This window comes from Triturus cristatus, chromosome 7, assembly GCF_964204655.1.
Source record: "Triturus cristatus chromosome 7, aTriCri1.1, whole genome shotgun sequence".
Classification (NCBI taxonomy): domain Eukaryota; kingdom Metazoa; phylum Chordata; class Amphibia; order Caudata; family Salamandridae; genus Triturus; species Triturus cristatus.
Window position 1 is genome coordinate 708,713,195 of NC_140590.1, and position 7,573 is coordinate 708,720,767.

A 7,573-nucleotide genomic window follows, 5' to 3' on the forward strand; every position below is an offset into this window, starting at 1 on the left:
CCAAAGGGATGCATACTTCAAAGAGAGTACTAAAGAGTGATGAGGCTTAAACTACTTATCCTACTCTAAAGGGTGCCTGCCTCAGTAAAAATGCTGTATATTGATAAACTAAATTACTAATCCTACTCCAGTATTAGCTTATCTCAGTAAAACATGCTTGTTGTTTTTTATTAGCTTATGAATTTAATCACATACTATAAATATTTATTCTACTTTTTAATATATCAACAGATTGCTACTATATCCATCTACAAAATAACCGCAATATTTGGCGTCAAAATATATATATACAGATAACGTTCTGAAAAGCATATTGCAAGGTAATTTCCTTAAATATTTACACCAAAAAGAAGTAAACAAATGATATAGTATGCGAACACACATGAAACAAATAAAATAACATCCTCATTACAGTTTCTAAACAATGTTCAAATATTTTTTTCTTTCAGCTTTCAAATCTTTCAACGTACATCAAAAACAAAAACATAACAAGGTAATTTGCACATCAATAAAATATTTCAACAACATTTTTACTAATACTATAATTCAATAAAATTCTCTTGTCCTACAGAAAAATACATTTTGCTGGTACATACATTTTTTAAACTTCACTAAATAAATCTAGCCAAATAAACTCAAATATATCTGTTCTGAGAAAAATGGAAAAGTTTTGTAAAAATACAAAACATTAACCTGTTCTTCCTTAACCAAACATATGTTATTCTATTTCAGATAAATAATAGAAAATATTTTCAATATCCTAACAATAAATGTATTTCTACTTTTTCAGACCACAATACAACTCAACGTCATATCCCAAAGAAACGAACAAACCAAATATTTTTATAAAGGTAAGATTTCAAAACAAAAACCAATACAAATACTTAACCATTTTTCTCTCCCTAGTAAACTTTATTTAAATTATATACATCTAATAAAACATATTAAATATTTTTCATTTCAGAACCACCGAATAAACCAAACAATTCACCAAAGTAAAGAATCAAGCAACATATATTCCAAAGGTAAAAAAGCCAAAATCTTTTTCAATAACACAAATTAACCATTTTTCTCTCCCAATAAAGCATTTTTTTTTTAAAGCCAACAAAGATAGAAATGCAACACGTTGAAAACCTTAAACTGAACTTGAGAAAGCATTAACTTTAAACTGTAAAATATTTACATAAAATATACTATAATATTTCCCTCTAAACAGGTATAGACAATAAATTATTTAAAAAAAATTAAAAAAATCTTCTTTTTTTCTTTACAGAACAGAAAATGTCTGCCTCTTCCACAGAAGCTAAATACATCACCTCAAAAAGAGGAAACAAACTGCTTAACCATAGTGGGTATGTTTATTGTAAGGAGAGGCTATCTGAGCCCGGGTGTCATTGGAGGTATGTGCAATACTACTCAACCCATTGCACAGGCAGAGCGGTTACTCTTGGTGACACTGTTTTAAGAACCACAGACCATAACCACTCTGCCTCTGCAATGGAGATTGAAGTTAGATAAACTATTAATGAGATTAAAGATATTGCATCCACCACCAATGAACCCTGTGATGCAGTTTTAAGGGAGGTATCGCAACACATTCCTCCACATGTTGCAAGTAGTATGCCCACCATACCTAATTTGCGAAGAATTATTCAACGTCAAAAATAGACAAGTAACCCACAAAGAGTAACACCCCATACCTACTCTGACATAATCATTCCAGCTGAACTCTCTATCACTGTTTCTAATGAACCTTTCCTTTTGCATGACAACCAAAACACTCAAAAGAGAATACCAATCGTTAGCGCACCCCGTAATCTTGTACGGCTAGAAAACAGTGATATTTGGATGATGGATGGAACGTTTAAAAGCACGCCCCATCCATTCACCCAAATATACACTATTCACGCATATATTAACAATTCAGTAGTTCCCTTAGTTTACAGTTTACTACCTGATAAACAATCCTCAACATACACTGAATTATTGTCGGTGATAAAATCTAAACCATCAAACAAAAGTCCTAGAAAAGTACTAATTGACTTTGAATTAACTATGATTAATACAATAACCAAAACGTACACAGATACCCAAATTCAAGGATGTTTTTTTCACTTTTCACAGGCATATTGGAGAAAACTTCAAAAAACATCCTTATTTGAGGATTATATATCAGCTAGCAAACTACAGTTTGAACTGAAAAAACTAACAGCCCTTTGCTTTGTTCCTCCTGACCGTGTAGACAAGTACTACACTTCAATTACAGAATCTGAATACTTTACAACAAATGAAGAGAAATTAGCACCTATTCTAAATTATTTTGAAGACACATGGATTGGCCATCTAAGCAGGTCGGGTCACAGGAGGAGGTCACGTTTCCATGTGGAGTGGTGGAACTGTTACTCAACCTGCTTAGAGGGAGGAGCAAAAACAAACCATGCCATAGAGGGATGGCACAACTCCTTCAATAAATCAATTGGCAAACCTCATCCTAATTTCTAAAATTTCTTGGAAATTTTGAAGAAGGAGCAAAGAAATGAGAATACCGCAATCATTAATAGGTAGTCTGAACCCATGTATTTCTAAAAGAACCAAGGAAATGTCTGAAAGACTATTGGGTGTAATTCAACAGTTTACGTTGACAGTGGCTTCAGACTACCTTGATAATCTTGCACACATCCTCCATTTCTAACACACACTGGTGCCGATCACGATCCGGTAAAAACTGGGTACGAACCGTCGGACGGAGCATATTCTCCGTCTGACGCGTACCCGGTCGTCAAAATATACAAACATGGAATTACGATTCGCACGGAAACACCATTTCCGTACGAATCGTACAAAACCCCGACCGACGAAAATAAACATACAAATGTGATCTGGGAAAGCGCCGACGTGACGTCGGGACGCACGCAGCCTGCCATTCACGAACCAGGAATCACGATTCGCACCGACGTCATCCCGCACGGTGAATATTTTCCGGCTGCCAAAAACTGCCGGGAAATCAGGACGACGCAAACAAGGAGTACCTGTACGCGACGGACAGACATGGACCCGAACCTACGTGTCATCCCGGCCCTCATAGAAGTCGACCTCCTCTACAGGTTTGGACGCAGATGCCGCAGAAGGTCAGAACAACAAAGGGAGGGGGAAAAGGGGGGGGGCAGGACCAGGGGCAGGCCACAAAACCCCCACCAAAGTCACACAGCACACATGCCCTGGACATACCTGACCCCCAGGCACTGGTCACTACGAGGGGGTGGGGGCGTGTCCAGCAAAGCCAGCGACCGCCACAACGGAAGTGCTTGACGACGCGAACCGGCAACACAACAATACAGGTACGTCCCGTACCCACGCCTTAAGAGCGTGGGTACGAGTCATACCCTGCCCACACCTACGTCATCCCAACAATGGCGGGACGGCTGTACCCACGAGGCAAAGGCCTGGGTACGGCCCGCACAAGCATCACATAGCGTGGCGACGCATATGTACGGACCGTACCCCCACCCCCGTATGCATGGAGCGTACCCCCAACCGCAACAGTGTAAGTACGACCCGTACCCCCACCCGCGGACGTATGGAACGTACCCCCACCCCAACAGTGTAAGTACGACCCGTACTCTCACCCGCGGATGTATGGAGTGTACCCCCACCCCAACCGTGTATGTACGACACGTACCCCCACCCGCGTATGCATGGAGCGTACCCCCACCCCAACAGTGTAAGTACGAACCGTACCCTCACCCGCGTACGTATGGAGCGTACCCCCCACCCCAACAGTGTAAGTACGACCCGTACCCTCAGCCGCGTATGTATGGAGCGTACCCCCCACCCCAACAGTGTAAGTACGACACGTACCCTCACCCGCGTACGTATGGAGCGTACCCCCCACCCCAACAGTGTATGTACGACCCGTACCCTCACCCGCGGACGTATGGAGCGTACCCCCACCCCAACAGTGTAAGTACGACCCGTACCCTCACCCGCGGACGTATGGAGCGTACCCCCCACCCCAACAGTGTATGTACGACACGTACCCTCACCCGCGTGCGTATGGAGCGTACCCCCCACCCTAACAGTGTAAGTACGACCCATACCCTCACCCGCGTACGTATGGAGCGTACCCCCCACCCCAACAGTGTATGTACGACCCGTACCCTCACCCGCGGACGTATGGAGCGTACCCCTACCCCAACAGTGTAAGTACGACCCGTACCCTCACCCGCGGACGTATGGAGCGTACCCCCACCCCAACAGTGTAAGTACGACCCGTACCCTCACCCGCGGACGTATGGAGCGTACCCCCACCCCAACAGTGTAAGTACGACCCGTACCCTCACCCGCGGACGTATGGAGCGTACCCCCACCCCAACAGTGTAAGTACGACCCGTACCCTCACCCGCGGACGTATGGAGCGTACCCCCACCCCAACAGTGTAAGTACGACCCGTACCCTCACCCGCGGACGTATGGAGCGTACCCCCACCCCAACAGTGTAAGTACGACCCGTACCCTCACCCGCGGACGTATGGAGTGTACCCCCACCCCAACCGTGTATGTACGACACGTACCCCCACCTCTTATGCATGGAGCGAACCCACACCCATATATGTTCTAAGCGTACATATCGTGAAATAGGAGGGGTGGGTGCAGAGTCCTCCCAGCAGTGCCCAGACACAGGAGGGGTGTGTGCCTATCACTCCCAGCAGTACCCAGAGACAGGAGGGGTGGGTGCAGAGTCCTCCCAGCAGTGCCCAGAGACAGGAGGGGTGTGTGCAAAGTCCTCCCAGCAGTGCCCAGAGACAGGAGGGGTGGGTGCAGAGTCCTCCCAGCAGTGCCCAGAGACAGGAGGGGTGTGTGCAGAGTCCTCCCAGCAGTGCCCAGAGACAGGAGGGGTGTGTGCAGAGTCCTCCCAGCAGTGCCCAGAGACAGGAGGGGTGGGTGCAGAGTCCTCCCAGCAGTGCCCAGACATAGGAGGGGTGGGTGCATAGTCCTCCCAGCAGTGCCCAGAGACGGGAGGGGTGGGTGCCTATCACTCCCAGCAGTGCCCAGAGACAGGAGGGATGTGTGCAGAGTCCTCCCAGCAGTGCCCAGACACAGGAGGGGTGTGTGCAGAGTCCTCCCAGCAGTGCCCAGACATAGGAGGGGTGGGTGCATAGTCCTCCCAGCAGTGCCCAGAGACAGGAGAGGTGGGTGCCTATCACTCCCAGCAGTGCCCAGAGACAGGAGGGGTGTGTGCAGAGTCCTCCCAGCAGTGCCCAGACACAGGAGGGGTGTGTGCAGAGTCCTCCCAGCAGTGCCCAGAGACAGGAGGGGTGGGTGCAGAGTCCTCCCAGCAGTGCCCAGACATAGGAGGGGTGGGTGCATAGTCCTCCCAGCAGTGCCCAGAGACAGGAGGGGTGGGTGCCTATCACTCCCAGCAGTGCCCAGAGACAGGAGGGGTGGGTGCAGAGTCCTCCCAGCAGTGCCCAGACATAGGAGGGGTGGGTGCATAGTCCTCCCAGCAGTGCCCAGAGACAGGAGGGGTGGGTGCCTATCACTCCCAGCAGTGCCCAGAGACAGGAGGGGTGTGTGCAGAGTCCTCCCAGCAGTGCCCAGACACAGGAGGGGTGTGTGCAGAGTCCTCCCAGCAGTGCCCAGAGACAGGAGGGGTGGGTGCAGAGGCCTCCCAGCAGTGCCCAGACATAGGAGGGGTGGGTGCATAGTCCTCCCAGCAGTGCCCAGAGACAGGAGGGGTGGGTGCCTATCACTCACAGCAGTGCCCAGAGACAGGAGGGGTGGGTGCAGAGTCCTCCCAGCAGTGCTCAGAGACAGGAGGGGTGGGTGCAGAGGCCTCCCAGCAGTGCCCAGACATAGGAGGGGTGGGTGCATTGTCCTCCCAGCAGTGCCCAGAGACAGGAGGGGTGGGTGCCTATCACTCACAGCAGTGCCCAGAGACAGGAGGGATGGGTGCAGAGTCCTCCCAGCAGTGCCCAGAGACAGGAGGGGTGTGTGCAGAGTCCTCCCAGCAGTGCCCAGACATAGGAGGGGTGGGTGCATAGTCCTCCCAGCAGTGCCCAGAGACAGGAGGGGTGGGTGCCTATCACTCCCAGCAGTGCCCAGAGACAGGAGGGGTGTGTGCAGAGTCCTCTCAGCAGTGCCCAGACACAGGAGGGGTGTGTGCAGAGTCCTCCCAGCAGTGCCCAGACATAGGAGGGGTGGGTGCATAGTCCTCCCAGCAGTGCCCAGAGACAGGAGGGGTGGGTGCCTATCACTCCCAGCAGTGCCCAGAGACAGGAGGGGTGTGTGCAGAGTCCTCCTAGCAGTGCCCAGACACAGGAGGGGTGTGTGCAGAGTCCTCCCAGCAGTGCCCAGAGACAGGAGGGGTGGGTGCAGAGTCCTCCCAGCAGTGCCCAGACATAGGAGGGGTGGGTGCATAGTCCTCCCAGCAGTGCCCAGAGACAGGAGGGGTGGGTGCCTATCACTCCCAGCAGTGCCCAGAGACAGGAGGGGTGGGTGCAGAGTCCTCCCAGCAGTGCCCAGACATAGGAGGGGTGGGTGCATAGTCCTCCCAGCAGTGCCCAGAGACAGGAGGGGTGGGTGCCTATCACTCCCAGCAGTGCCCGAGAAAGGAGGGGTGTGTGCAGAGTCCTCCCAGCAGTGCCCAGACACAGGAGGGGTGTGTGCAGAGTCCTCCCAGCAGTGCCCAGAGACAGGAGGGGTGGGTGCAGAGGCCTCCCAGCAGTGCCCAGACATAGGAGGGGTGGGTGCATAGTCCTCCCAGCAGTGCCCAGAGACAGGAGGGGTGGGTGCCTATCACTCACAGCAGTGCCCAGAGACAGGAGGGGTGGGTGCAGAGTCCTCCCAGCAGTGCCCAGAGACAGGAGGGGTGGGTGCAAAGGCCCCCAGCATTGGCCATAGAAAAAAATAAGGGTGGAGTACCCACAGATCAAATTGCCACAATTGTCAGTCAGGTGCACAAAGACCCTGCAGTACATGTAACACATGTGTGCGAGGCTGGGAGTACACACATGCATACAGCCTAAAAGGGAACATGTCCACATGAAGTCATGTCAACAGACTACATACACAAGTACAGTGATCACCAAGGATGCGCTAAATATTGGGAACACCCTGCAGGGAAGATGTCAGGGTACACAGAGGAAGGAATACACCTTGGGACAATTTCACCATGCAGTAACTGCTTACATGAACAGAGAAACCTAGCTAACACCTTGTGATGGCACACAGATACCAGGGTCCCCCCTATGACCAGCACACTACTACATTTCCCACACACCCAACACATGATCACCACCCAAAATCATGTAGCAGCCCCACCAACAGCAACACCACAAAAGCAGTAGTGTTCTAAGGAAAAATAAAAGGCTTTATTCAGCATTTCCAAATAATGTGTGTGTGGATCAAGTTCAATATTTACAAAGCCCATAGGGCAGTCCATGAGTCACAGCTGGATGGGAGACACAGTGGGACGCGTGTCCCCTAGCTTGCCTGCACAGTCAGACTCCTTCGTCTTCCACAGCGGGGAGGGCATCATGTGGGGGGGAAGGACCAGGCACCTCAGGGACATGAGG

At 50.1% G+C, this 7,573-nt stretch overlaps 1 pseudogene; it reads left to right on the forward strand.

Annotated features, from left to right (window-relative positions):
• Positions 1–1,281: 1,281 nt before the first annotated feature.
• Positions 1,282–2,692, forward strand: LOC146810382 (uncharacterized; annotated as a pseudogene).
• Positions 2,693–7,573: the final 4,881 nt, after the last annotated feature.